Here is a 19,672-nt window from a genome sequence, read left to right on the forward strand (position 1 = left end):
AAATATTTTAAGGGGGGGGGGGTGAGAAGGATTACTTTATCCTATCCTAGGTATTCCTTAAAGAGGTGGGGTTTCAGGTGTCTCCGGAAGGTGGTGATTGACTCCGCTGTCCTGGCGTCGTGAGGGAGTTTGTTCCACCATTGGGGAGCCAGAGCAGCGAACAGTTTTGACTGGGCTGAGCGGGAACTGTACTTCCTCAGTGGTAGGGAGGCGAGCAGGCCAGAGGTGGATGAACGCAGTGCCCTTATTTGGGTGTAGGGCCTGATCAGAGCCTGGAGGTACTGAGATGCCGTTCCCCTCACAGCTCCGTAGGCAAGCACCATGATCTTGTAGCGGATGCGAGCTTCAACTGGAAGCCAGTGAAGAGAGCGGAGGAGCGGGGTGACGTGAGAGAACTTGGGAAGGTTGAACACTAGACGGGCTGCGGCGTTCTGGATGAGTTGTAGGGGTTTAATGGCACAGGCAGGGAGCCCAGCCAACAGCGAGTTGCAGTAATCCAGACGGGAGATGACAAGTGCCTGGATTAGGACCTGCGCCGCTTCCTGTGTGAGGCAGGGTCGTACTCTGCGGATGTTGTAGAGCATGAACCTACAGGAACGGGCCACCGCCTTGATGTTAGTTGAGAACGACAGGGTGTTGTCCAGGATCACGCCAAGGTTCTTAGCGCTCTGGGAGGAGGACACAATGGAGTTGTCAACCGTGATGGCGAGATCATGGAACGGGCAGTCCTTCCCCGGGAGGAAGAGCAGCTCCGTCTTGCCGAAGTTCAGCTTGAGGTGGTGATCCGTCATCCACACTGATATGTCTGCCAGACATGCAGAGATGCAATTCGCCACCTGGTCATCAGAAGTGGGAAAGGAGAAGATTAATTGTGTGTCGTCTGCATAGCAATGATAGGAGAGACCATGTGAGGTTATGACAGAGCCAAGTGACTTGGTGTATAGCGAGAATAGGAGAGGGCCTAGAACAGAGCCCTGGGGGACACCAGTGGTGAGAGCGCGTGGTGAGGAGACAGATTCTCGCCACGCCACCTGGTAGGAGCGACCTGTCAGGTAGGACGTAATCCAAGCGTGGGCCGCGCCGGAGATGCCCAACTCGGAGAGGGTGGAGAGGAGGATCTGATGGTTCACAGTATCGAAGGCAGCCGATAGGTCTAGAAGGATGAGAGCAGAGGAGAGAGAGTTAGCTTTAGCGGTGCGGAGCGCCTCCGTGATACAGAGAAGAGCAGTCTCAGTTGAATGACTAGTCTTGAAACCTGACTGATTTGGATCAAGAAGGTCATTCTGAGAGAGATAGCGGGAGAGCTGACCAAGGACGGCACGTTCAAGAGTTTTGGAGAGAAAAGAAAGAAGGGATACTGGTCTGTAGTTGTTGACATCGGAGGGATCGAGTGTAGGTTTTTTCAGAAGGGGTGCAACTCTCGCTCTCTTGAAGACGGAAGGGACGTAGCCAGCGGTCAGGGATATGTTGATGAGCGAGGTGAGGTAAGGGAGAAGGTCTCCGGAAATGGTCTGGAGAAGAGAGGAGGGGATAGGGTCGAGCGGGCAGGTTGTTGGGCGGCCGGCCGTCACAAGACGCGAGATTTCATCTGGAGAGAGAGGGGAGAAAGAGGTCAGAGCACAGGGTAGGGCAGTGTGAGCAGAACCAGCGGTGTCGTTAGACTTAGCAAACGAGGATCGGATGTCGTCGACCTTCTTTTCAAAATGGTTGACGAAGTCATCTGCAGAGAGGGAGGAGGTGGGGGAGGGGGAGGAGGATTCAGGAGGGAGGAGAAGGTGGCAAAGAGCTTCCTAGGGTTAGAGGCAGATGCTTGGAATTTAGAGTGGTAGAAAGTGGCTTTAGCAGCAGAGACAGAGGAGGAAAATGTAGAGAGGAGGGAGTGAAAGGATGCCAGGTCCGCAGGGAGGCGAGTTTTCCTCCATTTCCGCTCGGCTGCCCGGAGCCCTGTTCTGTGAGCTCGCAATGAGTCGTCAAGCCACGGAGCGGAAGGGGAGGACCGAGCCGGCCTGGAAGATAGGGGACATAGAGAGTCAAAGGATGCAGAAAGGGAGGAGAGGAGGGTTGAGGAGGCAGAATCAGGAGATAGGTTGGAGAAGGTTTGAGCAGAGGGAAGAGATGATAGGATGGAAGAGGAGAGAGTAGCGGGGGAGAGAGAGCGAAGGTTGGGACGGCGCGATACCATCCGAGTAGGGGCAGTGTGGGAAGTGTTGGATGAGAGCGAGAGAGAAAAGGATACAAGGTAGTGGTCGGAGACTTGGAGGGGAGTTGCAATGAGGTTAGTGGAAGAACAGCATCTAGTAAAGATGAGGTCGAGCGTATTGCCTGCCTTGTGAGTAGGGGGAAGGTGAGAGGGTGAGGTCAAAAGAGGAGAGGAGTGGAAAGAAGGAGGCAGAGAGGAATGAGTCAAAGGTAGACGTGGGGAGGTTAAAGTCGCCCAGAACTGTGAGAGGTGAGCCGTCCTCAGGAAAGGAGCTTATCAAGGCATCAAGCTCATTGATGAACTCTCCGAGGGGACCTGGAGGGCGATAAATGATAAGGATGTTAAGCTTGAAAGGGCTGGTAACTGTGACAGCATGAAATTCAAAGGAGGCGATAGACAGATGGGTAAGGGGAGAAAGAGAGAATGACCACTTGGGAGAGATAAGGATCCCGATGCCACCACCCCGCTGACCAGAAGCTCTCGGGGTGTGCGAGAACACGTGGGCGGACGAAGAGAGAGCAGTAGGAGTAGCAGTGTTATCTGTGGTGATCCATGTTTCTGTCAGTGCCAAGAAGTCGAGGGACTGGAGGCATAGGCTGAGATGAACTCTGCCTTGTTGGCTGCAGATTGGCAGTTCCAGAGGCTACCGGAGACCTGGAACTCCACGTGGGTCGTGCGCGCTGGGACCACCAGATTAGGGTGGCAGCGTCCACGCGGTGTGGAGCGTTTGTATGGTCTGTGCAGAGACTGAAACGTCTTTCTCTTCTTTCACTGAAACGTCTTTCTCTTCTTTCACTGAAACGTCTTTCTCTTCTTTCACTGAAACGTCTTTCTCTTCTTCTTTCACTGAAACGTCTTTCTCTTCTTCTTTCACTGTAACAGCCTCACCCTCTACTTCTTGTTTTACTGTGACATCCTCCTCTTCCTTCTCCTCCTTCACGACAATGTTCAGCCCCTGAGCTTCTTTCTCCGTCCAGCCGACCGCCTCTTCTTTAATAGGAGGGGAGTAGTTTAGGGAGCTCATGTTCAGGGATGTTAGCTAGCTAGCTATCATTGGCGACTAGACTAGTGCTAACTTAACCAGCCAACTACTATAGCTGATTAATACAAAACAACGTAACATCAAATAGGTTAACAAGTAGATACGACAGAGGTGTGTCTAAAACACAGTCGGTAATATACACCGAAAGCGTTTTAATAGCTTGAATCTTTCGGCTATGTTGGCTAGCAAGCTACGGAGGTGGTAGACGAGCTGTTTCTGAAGAACCGTCCACTAGATTATACGTCACGCAGGCAGCGTCGCCTGAAAGACGCACATCGCCGTCTGCTGACTCGAGGGGAAACGCAGTTGAGGATCATATTTTATTTTCAGACAAAGATTATTTTAAATGGATTTAATTAAATAATACTATTATATTGAGACATACAAAGACCTGAATGTGTTGATTGATTAGTGCGAATAAAAAATGTTTACTACAGCACATTTAAGGCAGTTTCATTTAAGTCAAACTAAATCTAAATAAGTAGCCAGCTACTGTAGGTGTATACTGCTCCTACATGGTGTAACAAAACATCATGTAGATGTATATAATGAACAGACTAGGTCTATACTGCTCCAACATGGTGTAACAATACATCATGTAGATGTATATAATAAACAGACTAGGTCTATACTGCTCCAACATGGTGTAACAATACATCATGTAGATGTATATAATGAACAGACTAGGTCTATACTGCTCCTACATGGTGTAACAATACATCATGTAGATGTATATAATGAACAGACTAGGTCTATACTGCTCCAACATGGTGTAACAAAACATCATGTAGATGTATATAATGAACAGACTAGGTCTATACTGCTCCAACATGGTGTAACAATACATCATGTAGATGTATATAATGAACAGACTAGGTCTATACTGCTCCTACATGGTGTAACAAAACATCATGTAGATGTATATAATGAACAGACTAGGTCTTTACTGCTCCTACATCGTGTAACAATACATCATGTAGATGTATATAAGGACCAGACTTGGTCTATACTGCTCCAACATGGTGTAACAAAACATCATGTAGATGTATATAAGGAACAGACTAGGTCTGTACTGCTCCTACATGGTGTAACAATACATCAGCAAACTGGATGCAGTCTATCACAGTGCCATCCGTTTTGTCACCAAAGCCCCATATACCACCCTCCACTGCGACCTGTATGCTCTCGTCGGCTGGCCCTCGCTACATATTTGTCGCCAAACCCACTGGCTCGAGGTCTTCTATCAGTCTTTGCTAGTCCGCCTTAACTCGGCTCACTGGTCACCATAGCAACACCCACCCATAGCACGCGCTCCAGCAGGTATAACTCACTGGTCATCCCCAAAGCAATCACCTGTTTGGCTGCCTTTTCTTCCAGTTCTCTGCTGCCAATGACTGGAACAAATTGCAAAAATCGCTGAAGTTGGAGACTAAAATCTCCCTCACTAACTTTAAGCATCAGCTTTCTGAGCAGCTTACCGATCGCTGCAGCTGTACACAGCCCATCTGTAAATAGCCCATCCAACTGCCTACATCATCCCCATATTTTTATTAACTTTTTTGCTCTTTTGTACACCACTATTTCCACTTGCACATCATCATTTGCACAGCTATCACTCCAGTGTTAATTTGCTAAGTTGTAAATACTTTGCTACTATGGCCTATTTATTGCCTTTCCTCCTTACTCCATTTGTATATAGATTTTTCTATTGTGTTATTGACTGTACGTTTGTTTATCCCACTTGTAACTCTGTTGTTTTTTTGTCGCACTGCTTTGCTTTATCTTGGCCAGGTCGCAATTGTAAATGAGAACTTGTTCTTGACTGAGCTACCTGGTTTAATAAAGGTGAAATAAAAAATAAAATCATAACTTTATTGACAACACCCAAATGGATACTGTCATAAATGTGGTTCTTCAATAATTACACATAATTCATACTGAACAGAGCTGTGTTACACTTACCATGTTGGTGACCCACTTGAGTCAAAATGCAATGTTTCATGATATCAATGAATTCATGTTGAATGTTAACACTTTAGTAGGAGTATTTGAATAATGTCACAATGTAGAAGCCTAAACGTTTTGCCCCCTTATCATTTGATTTCAAAATGATATGGATATTAGCCTCAGGGGGAAAATCCAGGCTCTGAAATGGAAGAGTACTATTTATGTGATTTAACAAAAAGTGACTAACACAAAAAGAGCTGTGTTACACTTACCATGTTGGTGACCCACTTGAGTCAAAATGCAACACTTCAAAATGTAGCTATCTGTTTTCTACAAATTGTCCTCTAACCAGGGATGTACACATTACTCCCAGATTCCGTGTGGTTTTTGAGCTGTTAGTTTTAACAGGACTTGCAACCTCATCTCTCTCCTCTCGGACAAATGATTTTAGCATGATATCGATGAGTGATGAAAAATAAGTGTTGCATTTAGTTGCTCCACCTTTTTGGTTTGCTTCCTGTCTTTAAGTTTGGTGTGAGTTTTTCTTTTTTGGGGTTTGGATATTGCATCCAATTAATATTTTAATCAATGGCATTTTCTTAGGGTGCTCATTAGTCTTCTGTTTGTTGTGTACTAAATATTTCTGTTCATTTTCATTTGTTTTTTTCCTGTGAAGCCATTGTGTTGCATTCATGTCTGAAATGTGCTGTACAAATAAAGCTTGATTTGATTTCAACAAATGAACCCAATGACCGACCAATCGACAGACTCTTGATCCCTCTTAGTATGAAAATCAGTATCAATCCCATGTGAAAGGATTCAACTACTGCAAAAACTGAAACAAACGGATCAATCCCACTTTTCCAGCGTGGTGGAGTGGTAAACACCACCCCCGGCTCTACCAGAGGCTTGAGGTGGTCTCCCACAGCTCTGCTTATGTCATGTTCTGTGGCCTTGCCATTCCATTTCTTGACTGCCCCTGCAACACAGAAAGAAACACATTCAGTCATATTATATAAAACTCTCAAAGTAATGGATATGGAGCATCTATGTCCTCAGTTACACCTATCAACTAAATATGACTTCTGTCATCTGATCACTCTAAGCTGCATTAGGTTCAGAACAACCAGGATGGGCCTTTGACATAGTCAGGCCACCAAATATGCATAAGCAATATAAAGAGATGTGGGGAAAAGTACATTGCACACAAATTACCTTCATAATATCAAAGAACAAATGTGTGTGCCTGAGGGGAAATGAACTTTCATACAGCCAAAAGGGGTGAGAAATTACACCAACATCAGTGGACAATTTGCACTAATGTAAATAAACATAGATGGTGGAACATATTCCCTTTTGCTGACGTGATGAACCCCTAAGGGGAAATAAATATTTACTATCTAAACCATGTGTGACCTCACCTCTCTGGCTGTAGAAGTGTTCTTCCTAACCAGTCCCTCAACAGCTCTCTGACTGAGCTCCACCCTCACTGGGTCTTCAGAGGAGAGGAAGGCAGAGGAGGGTTGGAAGGATGAATGGATGGATGTCAGTCAGTCAATAAAGTGTAGAGCTGCTGTCTGACAAAATCACTATTTTAGTAGTTCATTAAAGTAGTTAAGGATTTATGACTGCTGAATACCAACTATTAATCACTTAGATCATGTATTTTCAGGTAGAGATACATCCTTGGGACATCACTAGCCTGTTGAAGTTGACATTTAAAATGGTTAAGGTAGGGTTTAGGGTAGGGATGTCCCAAAGATCCCGGATAGCATTGACCATTGTGCATTCTTCTGTCTCTTTTACATAGCAGGTGATGGGTTCTGACTTCTGAACTTGAAAATATGAAATTTCCTTATTATGTGAAATTGAATGAAACAATAATGTATGTTGATGCTAATATGATGTACAATATTCCATGATGTTTCTTATATGCCATATACTCTTTTTTAACAGTTTCACTAATTAATTTTAATTAACTTAATTATTATGATTCGACATCAGTTCACCTTCTCACCTCATACTGTGTTGGAGCAGCAGCATCTGACTTGATCCTTGATGCTAATCAGCATGTTTTGAATCTGAGAGTAAATGGATCTGACTACAACTCTAAAAATACAGGGTTCAACTGGAGTTGTTCTGAGATCCCCTAAGAACCATAGGGTTCTTGGTCAATGAAAAACAGCCCCAAAACGTTCTTCAAAGAACATGTTAGAAGGTGGGTTCATCGAGGAACCTCCGTTGTTGCTGGACTTCTTCCGGAAACTTCGCAATTACAACTGAAAACGATGGTGACAAGTTTGGATGCGACAACAGTTAAAAGGATAAGTTGGGTTGATGTTTGGCTCTGAATATGTCTCGAAATAATAACTAGGTTTGGATTATTTCCCTCAACTATATTCGTTCCCATATATTGTTTATCGTTTCCATAAAGCCAACATGGCTTTACACTCATTAACGTAAGTTTCCAATCTAGAGCAGTTCTCAGTTTTGTGATAATGAACTAGCTAACTAACTAACGATGGTGACCTGTCCAGGCGAGATGTTACAACGAACTGAATCGTCAATGGAGGTTTTCCTCTTTATATAGCCTGCTACAGAATGCAATACTATTAACTCACAAGGGGGCATAACGTAACATGTACAATACTTTCCCATTTTGGAATTTTGGAAACGTTACATGTACAATACTATCCCATTTTGGAAACGTTACATGTACAATACTATCCCATTTTGGAAACGTTAATGTACAATACTATCCCATTTTGGAAACGTTACATGTACAATACTATCCCATTTTGGAAACGTTACATGTACAATACTATCCCATTTTGGAAACGTTACATGGACAATACTATCCCATTTTGGAAACGTTACAACAATACTATCCCATTTTGGAAACGTTACATGGACAATACAATAAACGTTGCATGGACTTTTGGAAACGTCCTTAATGATCTTTTCAGATCTTTCAGAAATTAATCAAGTCCATGGAATGGATATAGACAAAACGATAATTCAAGAACTAGCAGAGGTGAGAGGCAATCATCCTATTTTGACCCCTGAAGGACAATTTTTGCTCTTTTTCCTTCCCTTTCTCTAATGTATTTTGTAATAAAATTAGCAAGTTAGTAAGATCAATGCTTTACTAGGATCGACAAAGGTGTTGACTCTCCACATCTATCAAGACATTTTCCCTCTCAGCACTGCCTGGAAAAAATGCAAATGCTTTCCGTTTGAGTTATATTAGGTTTTATTTTCATCCAGACTTTCTTAAATAGAACAATACACCTTCCCACTCCGGACAAGCCAGCAGAGGTGTAACACATACTGACTAACGAGGTGACCTCAATCAGTGCACCCTACCTGCTAACGAGCTATACCTCAAAACATAAATGGAAAGACCAAAGCCTGTAACACCTTCTCCCTTTAAAACAACAAATTTTGGATATGCTATGTTTTTGTTGGACAAGTTTGCTCACCCCCGACAGAAAACAACTTCCATTTCACATAATCAACTACAATAAACATGGTGTCTACTGGCTGTCAAAGCCAGCAGAGGTGTAACACATACAAGATTTAAAAAACACATTTCTAAATAATGAATCATTTTTCTTTCAATAGAATCCTAAAACTCACTAGCTTCTAGAACTCTCGTCCCCTTGGAAAGAGCCCCCAAAAACCTTGCCTCCAATACGGGAAAACGTGCAGTCAAAATAAATTGTGATCCATGGCAACGCACTGGCTAAACGCAAAACTTGTTGACTGCCCACCCTTGAGACAATCAGCAACCAACTCCTGCAATATCCGTAGTAACTTTCCACCTCACTGCGGAGCTTCTCCATAGGCATGTTGTTGGATATAAAAGCAGGGTAACAATGTCAATATAATTGTACCCCAAAATGTTATGTTGGTTGCATGAATAACTATGATTCCTAAATCTTACATAATTGTAAATATGAAATATCAAAACCAACTGTACACCCCTTTGTTAATATGTATTGGTATTCTGCCCTTGAGTTGCGTTCCCATGCAAAACTAGACAGATAGCTAACAACTAAGTCTTCAATAACAACTAAGTCTTCAAAAACTCCCAAGGCGTGACTTTTCTTGAATGAATATATTGAAAACGTTTATGTTGTGAAACTGCAAAATATAGAAAATAATATACTTTAGTATTCAATTCACACCGACATAATATAATATGTACATTATACATTTGAAGTTGCATAAATACAAAGCACGTGCTAAGGTACCATGCATCTGGCATGATGCCAAACCGTATAGCTAATTGTTACGGTATGGTAATTGGCTCCTTTCATTACTCTAATAATGTACAACCATTTATGTAGAATAACAAAGCATATTACACTAGAAACAGTAACAAAACTACAGTATTGTATATTTTACAATTCGTTTGCATGACGCACGAGCAAAGTAATACAGCTAACGACATACATTAAAGGCATTGCAATTTGTGAGTAAATGCAACCAACCAACATTGATATGTAAGCAACTCTATCAATGACAAGATTATCATCATTAGCTAAATGCTTGAATCGAACTTACAAACAAATATTTTCCAAGGCTGAAGCGTGGCAAGAAATAACTACATTGAAAGACCTGCACCGTAGCGTTGTTTGAAGCTGCTTCTATGCGTGCAGAACAAATTCTCTACTTCCTGTTTGCGAAGTCTTTCTAAGTACCAGAAACATGCACTAGGGGGCAAATAACACCATTGAACACAATGGAAATCCAATTTAACCATTGTAATAAAATAATCTGTTAACTTCTAACAGGATGGCAGCACAATTGGCAATAATTAACTTGATGGCGAGGCATGGAATAATAAAACATGTATCTTTTGTCAGGCTGGATGTTTGAAATATGAGGTGATTTGAGTCATGCTTCATCAGTAGTGGCATAAAGACAATTAGCACTTGAGCGTTGTCAAGAAATACTGGAGTGATGTAAGATTGTTAATAAAATTGATTATAGACCCATTTATTATACCCTGGTAGGCCGTCAATGTAAATAAGTCAGTTAAGAACAAATTCTGGCTTACGGCCCAACGCTCTAACCACTAGGCTACCTGGAAGTAAATTGAAATTAAGTTATTTTCAAGTCACTGAAAAAACTACCAGAAAATACATATTTCGGGCATAGTCTTCTTTTCAATGACATTTTGCTAGGAGGGATATCCCGATGTCAAACCACAGTTTTAACCTGTGAATGCACCAATTTGTAAGTCGCTCTGGATAAAAGCGTCTGCTAAATGACTTAAATGTAAATGTAAATGTAACCTGTCCAAATCAATAACTAATATACAGAAACAGTTTGGGATAAATTGAAAACCTAAACATAAAATGTGCAATATCCACAATCATCTGACACAATAATCATATTACTTGTATTTGTTTAAACAAGCACCATATAAACTGCACAAGCACCAGAAACGTTGTTGTTTTGACAAGTAGCAATACATCACTAATATCGACTAGGTTGTACGTGCTGTTGAAACTAACACAACTAAAAAACACATGGACATTTGAGATATCTTTTACCTCACTGGTTAGAGCACAACCTGCAGAAGACATTCAGCTACATTTGAGTGATGCATTTTAATTTAGGGGTCGCTAAACAAAGGAATGCAACACTTATGTGTCATAACTCATCGATATCATGTTGAAATCAACTGCGAAAGGAGGGAGATGAGGTTGCAAGTCCTGTTAAAACTAACAGCTCAAAAACCCCACGGAATCTGGGAGTAATGTGTACATCACTGGATAGAGGACAATTTGAAGAAAACAGCTAGCTACATTTTGGAGTGTTGCATTTTGATTCAAGTCGGCCATCAAGGTGGTAAGTGTAACACAACTCAACTTTCAATTCTGAGCCTGGATTTTTCCCCTGAGGCTAATATCTATATCATGTTGAAATCAATTGATAGAGGGGCAAACATTTAGGCTTCTACATTGTGACATCATTAAAATACTCCTACTACAATGTAAAACATTCTACATTGTGACATTTCATTGATATCATGAAACAACTCCATGTATTTTCTGATGTTTGATCAGATAACTTTTATCAGAGTATCCCTTCCCACTTTGATTACAGCTAAGATATTCCTCTCCTGTGTGTTCTCTGGTGTCATACCAGGCTGTTTAACAGAGTAAAACCCTTCTCATGTCAATTAGAGCTAAAGGATTTCTATTGTGTGTGTGTTCTCTGGTGTATTGTCAGCTGCCCAGATGTAGCAAAACTCTTCACACATTGATTACAGCTATAAGATTTCTCTCCTGTGTGTGTTCTCTGGTGTACTGTCAGAAGGCTAGATAAAATAAAACTCTTCCCACATTGAGTACAGTTAAAAGGTTTCTCTCCTGTGTGTCTTCTCTGGTGTATCTTCAGATAGCTAGATTGAACAAAACTCTTCCCACATTGATCACAGCTATAGGGTTTCTCTCCTGTGTGTGTTCTCTGGTGTGATATGAGGTTGCTTAGCTTAGTAAAACTCTTCCCACATTGAGTACAGCTGAAAGATTTCTCTCCTGTATGTATTCTCTGGTGTAGAGTCAGATTGCTAGACCTAGTAAACATCTTCCCACATTCATCACAGCTATAAGATTTCTCTCCTGTGTGTGTTCTCTGGTGTGATATCAGGCCGCTTAGCTGAGTAAAACTCTTCCCACATTCAGAACAGCTATAATGATTTCTCGCCTGTTGTGTTCTCTGGTGTGAAATTATTTGGCTGCTTGCTGAGTAAAACTCTTCCCGCATTCATCACAGCTTTGGTTTTGTTTTCTCTTAGTAGCAAAATCAGGCTGCTTAGCTGAAATAAGTAAAACTCTTCCCACATTGATCACAGCCGTGAGGTTTCTCTCCAATGTGGGATTCTCTGATGAATTTTAATGCCTGATGAGGTGGTGAATCTCTTCCCACAGTCAGAGCAGCAGTGAGTTCTCTTCCCTGTGGATCTCTGCTGGGGTTTCTTGAGTGTTCGGATCTGGAGAAACTCTTCCCTGCTTTGAGGAGCATCATGAGGTTGTTGAGGCTCCCCAGAGGACTCCTGGTCCCGTCTCTCCCTGTGTGAACAACAAAGTCAGACAGATGGTAAAAGGCCCACAAGAGGAATCCACTGTAATTAAGGTGATGCCAACAGCGTAACCATGATTTTGTACAACAATTGACATCTAATCAATGTTAAAATTATTTGCCAATTGTCTTAAAATGAGAAACAAGTCATATTTGGTTTTGTTTTCACATTAGTAGTAAAATCAATGATTGGAGGGTAGAAATAAGTTATTAAAGTTGTTGAAACCCCAAGCAATGTGCCAGACGACTTTGGTCTCCAATATAGGCCATTTTCTGTGTTTGCTAAAATTGCGGCACAAGGGCAAAGCACACACAATTTGGTTGCAGAAACTCCTCCCTGCTAATGAGGAAACTGCTAGTTATGGATGTAGTGTATTTGGTTGCAGAAACTCCTCCCTGCTAATGAGGAAACCACTAGTTATGGATGTATTATATCTGCTTACGAGGAAACCGCTAGTTATGGATGTATTATATCTGGTAATGAGGAAACCACTAGTTATGGATGTAGTATATCTGGTAATGAGCGAAACACCCAGTCATCTTATATTATTATTATTATTATTATTATTATATTATTATTATTATATAATTTGCCATTATGACCCGTTATGGATGTAAGATATAGTGAGTTAATCTGAATTAACCACTAGTTATGGATGTAGTATATCTGGTAACTGAGGAAACCACTAGTTATGGATGTAGTATATCTGGTAATGAAAACCACTAGTTATGGATGTAGTATATCTGCCTGGAGCAAAAATGGTGAGTGAAGATTTTAGTTTTTCCACAATGTATTCTGAATATTACAGTGCAAGATCATGAGTGCTACTCAAGGAAACTCACATTAAGCTCTGTGTCTATTCACTAATTCACCACCGTGGGGGAAAACTCAGGGGAGTTCTCATAGGCTGACAGCAAAAATAGCCTCCATTTGCAGGTTGCTTATGGGTGCATTTCACATTACTTTTGGATTATAATTGTGACATCGTTTGAATCTCCTGCTTAATATGTTTGTGTTATTGTCGCAAATCGACTGCTTTATACTTTTTTTATACACTTCAACAAGTAAAATGCTCTTTGGCTATTTGCCATCAGCCTGACAATGAGGGTTTGAACACTAAGTGTTTAACAAATTAGGGTTAAAATAAGCATAGACCTGACAAATGCACCCAATATGTTTGTGTTATTGGCCAAATGTAATTCAACAACATACTTTCTCTTTTACTCTCCTCCCATTTAAATCCACCTGATGGTAACACGCATAAACCTACTGTTGGACCCATAAGTTCTAACAACAACTGTACCATGTTATCTTATATAACTTTAGCTTGAGTAACATAAACCTAAGAACCCAAATTTTATTTACAGACTCATTTAACTGGTGGGACTCAAATTATTGTTTGACGGAATGCCTTGCTCAGAATGAGACTGTAGAACGACAGATTTTTACCTTGTCAGCTCGGGATTCAATCTTAGAAACTTTGAGTACTGGCTCTAACGCTCTAACCCAACATGGGCAAACTACGGCCCATGGTGGCCACAGGTTTAGGCTTTTTAATAATTGCCCGAACATTTAATCCAAATTATAGTAAAAACCTCCTTTTTCCCCTTTCCCTGCAATGCCCACGTTTCCCCAATAGATGGCGCACTCAAAACACATTGACCGTTGTTGGAGTGGCGCGTATTTCTCTTTATTTCACTATACACTTCGTTTCACGTCACCATTAAGCCCTTCTGTGAAAATGAGCGGACCAAAGAAAAAGTGGACAGAATGCCCTTTTGTGAAAATTTAATCCAGTTAAGGAAATATGCAACACTCCTAGACAAATCGGAGCGGTAAATCACAGTGGAAGCAATTCCACTCGTGTTTAATAAGAAACAGACTGGATACTTCGAAGTCCGATCAACTGCTGTATGTCTGATATGCCAAGAAGCTGTTGCGGTTTTCAAAGAGTACAATATCAGCCGTCACTTTGCCACGAAGCATGCAAACTATGCTAAAGCAGTCAACACAGAACGGGCGGCTACTGCTCAGAGGTTGGCAGCTAATTTACAGAGTCAACAGAACTTTTCACTGACAAACTGCAATTCAAGAGTCGAGTACCAAGGCAAGTTATTTGCTGGCATTCAAATTAGCAAAGGCTAATTTTCAGCTGCAGGTAGGATATTTAATACAGCCTATGTCTGTGTGCTTGGCAAGATACACGTGTACTGTTTGCGCGTGAAAGCGAGGGCGTCCGTGGCGAGTTTGTAGAGCGTGCGGTCAGGACAATCCATCCATGATTTTGCGGAGTTTAACACAAGTAGATATTATTGAGCTTGAGTATTTCGTTGTGTAATAATATGTTTTGAATGTTGAAAGTGATTCCATTTTTCAATAAATGTTGATTTCTTTAACTTTGCACCTTCGATTGAAACTTATAAAAAACAGACACAATCTTGATAAATCACAGTGCGTATGTTATTTTAATCTATTTACATTTCCTCCTCCCAGTATCTGCGAAATAGTATGTAAATGCCATATCTTGCATATTCCTTGAGACAAATTTATTAACTGATAAGGGCTATTTTTCACATTTGAAAGACAGTTAATAAATTGGGTTGTAGTGTTCTTACTGTGCTATGAGGTTTGCACACACTACATTTAATGCTTTAGTATATCCGGCCCAAACACTCCCTCCAAATGCTTCTGGATGGCCCCTCTGTCAAATTTTAGAACCCATTGTGGCCCACTAGTCAAAAATGTTTGCCCACCTCTGCTCTAACCACTACCTGCCGACCCACTTGCCGCCCCACTTCACCTAACAATAGCATAGACCAACAGTAAGAGCCATAAAACTAAATGCATGCTCTTCAACCGATCTGCTAAACCTACCCGCCTGTCCAACATCACTACTCTGGATGGCTCTGACTTAGAATACGTGGACAACTACAAATACTTAGGTGTCTGGTTAGACTGTAAACTCTCCTTCCAGACCCATATCAAACATCTCCAATCCAAAGTTAAATCTAGTATATCTGCCTGGAGCAAAAATGGTGAGTGAAGATTTGAGTTTTTTCCACACAAAGCATCTTCACTCATGCTGCCAAACATACCCTGAGTAAAACTGACCATCCTACCAATCCTCGACTTTGCTCTGTGTCATTTACAAAATAGCCTCCAATACCCTACTCAACAAATTGGATGCAGTCTATCACAGTGGAATCCGTTTGGTCACCAAAGCCCCAATACTACCCACCATTTCCACCTGTTCTCGTTGGCTGGCCCTCGCTTCATACTCGTTGCCAAACCCACTGGCTCCATGTCATCTACAAGACCCTGCTAGGTAAAGTCCCCCCTTATCTCAGCTCGCTGGTCACCATAGCATCTCCCACCTGTAGCACACGCTCCAGCAGGTATATCTCTCGTCACCCCCAAAACCAATTCTTTCTTTGTCCGCCTCTCCTTCCAGTTCTCTGCTGCCAATGACTGGAACGAACTACAAAAATCTCTGAAACTGGAAACACTTATCTCCCTCACTAGCTTTAAGCACCAACTGTCAGAGCATCTTACAGATTACTGCACCTGTACATAGCCCACCTATAATTTAGCCCAAACAACTACCTCTTTCCCAACTGTATTTAATTAATTTATTTATTTTGCTCCTTTGCACCCTATTATTTTTATTTCTACTTTGCACATTCTTCCATTGCAAAACTTTGCACACTTCCAGTCATTCCAGTTTTTACTTGCCATATTGTATTTACTTTGCCACCATGGCCTTTTTTGCCTTTACCTCCCTTCTCACCTGACTTGCTCACATTGTATATAGACTTGTTTATACTGTATTATTGACTGTATGTTTGTTTTACTCCATGTGTAACTCTGTGTCGTTGTATCTGTCGAACTGCTTTGCTTTATCTTGGCCAGGTCGCAATTGTAAATGAGAACTTGTTCTCAACTTGCCTACCTGGTTAAATAAAGGTGAAATAAATAAATAAAAATAAAAATAAATAAAAATTTCACCTTACAACAACATAGACCTATCATGTAATATTTCAGGTGAAACATGGAAAATATCTTTGTCATGACATTTCCTAACCTGATCACCAGATAATTTTGTGAATAATCCCACTAGGCTACTCTGTAATGTGTTGTCATTCTAAATGACCTGAATAAAGGAATATAATATATTATTATTATTATTATTATTATTATTTAGCTCTGTGTGTTGAACAATAGCTAATCAATCAAGGAACAGTTCTCTACACATTAGGAACAAAGTATCTCTGTGTCCAAACAGACTAACAAGACCCTACTTTAAATCAAGCACACAATAACACATTATAAAGACCAATTTTTTTAGGGATGTTGAATCCAACGTGGAGCACGGCATAACTGTCTTTACCAGAGTAATGAATGAAGAAGCACTTTGGTTGTTGTTGCATGTCGTGATGTTCGTCATTTGACTGTCATTCAGAAAATGATTTCCTAGATCATCTGATGATAGTTGAACATGTGACTGTAACTAAACAGCTACAGTATTAAGTATTATGTGTAATTATTGAAGAACCGCGATAATGACAGTATCGATTTGGGTGTTAAAGTTAAGGTGACTCTCGGTTAGAACCATTGGATTTAGTAAACTATGACATTATTTAGGATGTCTGTGCCCATGAAAACTGTTTTCCCAGCGCAACATAAGGAGACACTAAATGTGACGTAGTTAGAGAGCATTTCAGACTACAAAAAAACTGTCCCACAGCATAACATAGTCACTCCCCTTTATGTAAATGATTAATACCCTTTAGCCTTGGCCACCCTTATCTTTCTGCTTAGTTTCCATTCTCTGATTGGCTCAGACATTAGGGCATTGATTCTATTGGTGGCGTGACCATTGCAATGACACAAAAATAAACAGACATGCACACTCCTATTGCAGGTGCCTATAACTGATTAACTAATGTTCCTGTCCAATGGCCTTCACAAGTCCAAGCCTCTGGTGCTTCCAAATGATTAACCAATGTTCCTGTCCAAAGGCCCAAAATGACCAGGTGTGTTGATCCAGCTTTGCACAATCACATATGTCTAATGGTTAACTATATTGATTCTGCTACCTACTTCTAAGAAAACAGTACAGATACTGGACAATTCTAAAGGTACTGGAAAATGTCCAATAATCTCCAGGAATTTAAAATAGGAATGGGGTTGCCCTAACGCTGGGGGAACACCAGTAAGCTTAATTCACTGGAAGTTATGCATGCCAGCCAACGGTAGTCAATGTTGGGCTTCCATGTGGCTTGGATAGGATATAGTGCTTGAGATGTCACTACAGACCCTGGTTAAATTGTAATGTAATGAATCAAATTGGCTGAATATTAAACAATGACTTATAAACAATTTGACCCCCACAAGAAATCTACACTGGCAATTCTAGAATATACTATATTGCCTAGAAACCTGGTTAAACTATCATTATGAATCATGGATAAATTCTAGAATATACTATATAGCCTAGAAACCTGGTTAAACTATTATTATGACATCATGGATGAATTCTAGAATATACTATATAGCCTAGAAACCTGGTTAATCTATCATTATGACATCATGGATGGCCAGTCCTTGTATTCATAGTGTAGTGAATTCAGGGGATAGCCCTGAGCTGAACTCAAACCTGGTTCCAGCGACTGTCAAGTCAACACCTTATAACTGTTACGCCAAGATGTCTGAACTTCTTGACCAGGTCACTAGGTGTTGGGTTACGGTGGCTACAATAGCTTTCTCTATGAATTTGAGAGGGGTTACATTTCTCAAACCACCATCCCTCAGTTGTTTACCAAACCAAGTCTCAGGGCAGGCATTTTGTTCTGTTTAAATCCTAGGTTGTCCCTTTAAAAAATCCCCATCAACCAATCTGCAGTTTAAACAATAACAAAGCTGTCATTCCACCACTGTTTTGGTAATAAGATGATGGATGGGGCTGGAGAAATATAACTACTCTCAAATTCATAAACAGACCTATGGATGCAATGACTGACTATCCATGACATCAACATTATATATTTAACCATGTTGAGGCTATACAGTGTTGATTTACATTGTTTCCAGACATTGGAGTTAAACAAGTTTATTTGGGGTCCTGATGGGGTACAACAGTTGAACTAAGCTCATGAGGCATGTGTTATATTCTTCAAGAATCAATGGCTATAAATAAACCATTTAAAAGTCCAAATATAGATGTAACAATGGCAGATTTCGCCTTTAACACCAAACATCAGTTCAACAACTGCAGAGTTTGTGCCTCTGTAGTTAAGACAGTACTTACTCGTGTTAATCAGAGCCCCGTTTCTCAAAACCTTCTTACGGCTCAGTTCATCGTTAGAACCATTGGTTGCCTTAAGATTAGTTTGGATAACCGGGACCAGATATCCAGTTTCCTCCTCCTTTTTGAATGTGACAGTCATCTCCCTCTTCTCCTCTTTCAGTCCAAAAAATGCATCCTCCTCTTTCTCTTCGTCCACTGTAACATCCTCCTCCTCTTTCACTCTGAACGAGTCTTCCTCTTCTTTCACTGAAACGTCATTCTCTTCTTCTTTCACTGTAACAGCCTCACCCTTCACTTGTTTTTTTTATTGAAACAGCCTCCTCTTCCTCCTCCTCTTTAACGAGAGTTACTTTCTCCGTCCAGCAGACCTCCTCTTCTTTATCAGGAGAAGAGTAGCTTAGTGAACTCATGGTCGGGGATGTTAGCTAGTTAGCATTAGCGACTTTCCTAGTTCTAAGCTAACTTAGCAAACCAGCTAGCTGACAAACAACGTAAATATATAATCAAATGGGCCAACAAGTACATACGACAGACGTGTGTTTTATACACAGCGACTAATATACACCAAAACAGTGTAAAGAGCGTGAATGTTGTAGCTATGTTTGCTAGAAAGCTACCGAGGTGTCTGACTCGCTGTTGTTGTTGAAGGAGCGTCCACTAGATTATACGTCACACTGGCAGCGTCGCCTGAACCTAAAAGACGCACATCGCAATCTGCTGACTGGAGTGGGCAACGCAGTTGAGGAACCAAAAGTTTATATTTCATTTATTTCATAAAAGTTTATTATTATATTAAGTTGTTCAAAGAGAAGCATGTGTTGATTGATTCGTGTTTAATGAGGGAGACTTTAAAACACTCACTACATATTTGCATTGAACCATACACATCTGACATGGATCATTTTGACCCCAGAGACATATCTTTTATCATAGCCAAAATATGGTTTGTTCAATTCTTCCAATTTTTCATTACTTTGTCAATCAACTTGTTATTAATATATCTAAATCATGGTTTAGTGTTTCTGTATCAATATGGACTTTTAACAAATTCAAATCCTATGGAGTCATTTTGACCCC

At 40.9% G+C, this 19,672-nt stretch overlaps 1 pseudogene; it reads right to left on the reverse strand.

The window, feature by feature from the left end:
• The window catches only part of LOC123992334, a 66,189-nt pseudogene extending 47,455 nt beyond the window's left edge, over positions 1-18,734 (reverse strand).
• Positions 18,735-19,672: the final 938 nt, after the last annotated feature.

The sequence above is a fragment of the Oncorhynchus gorbuscha genome, linkage group LG13, assembly GCF_021184085.1.
Source record: "Oncorhynchus gorbuscha isolate QuinsamMale2020 ecotype Even-year linkage group LG13, OgorEven_v1.0, whole genome shotgun sequence".
Lineage (NCBI taxonomy): Eukaryota > Metazoa > Chordata > Actinopteri > Salmoniformes > Salmonidae > Oncorhynchus > Oncorhynchus gorbuscha.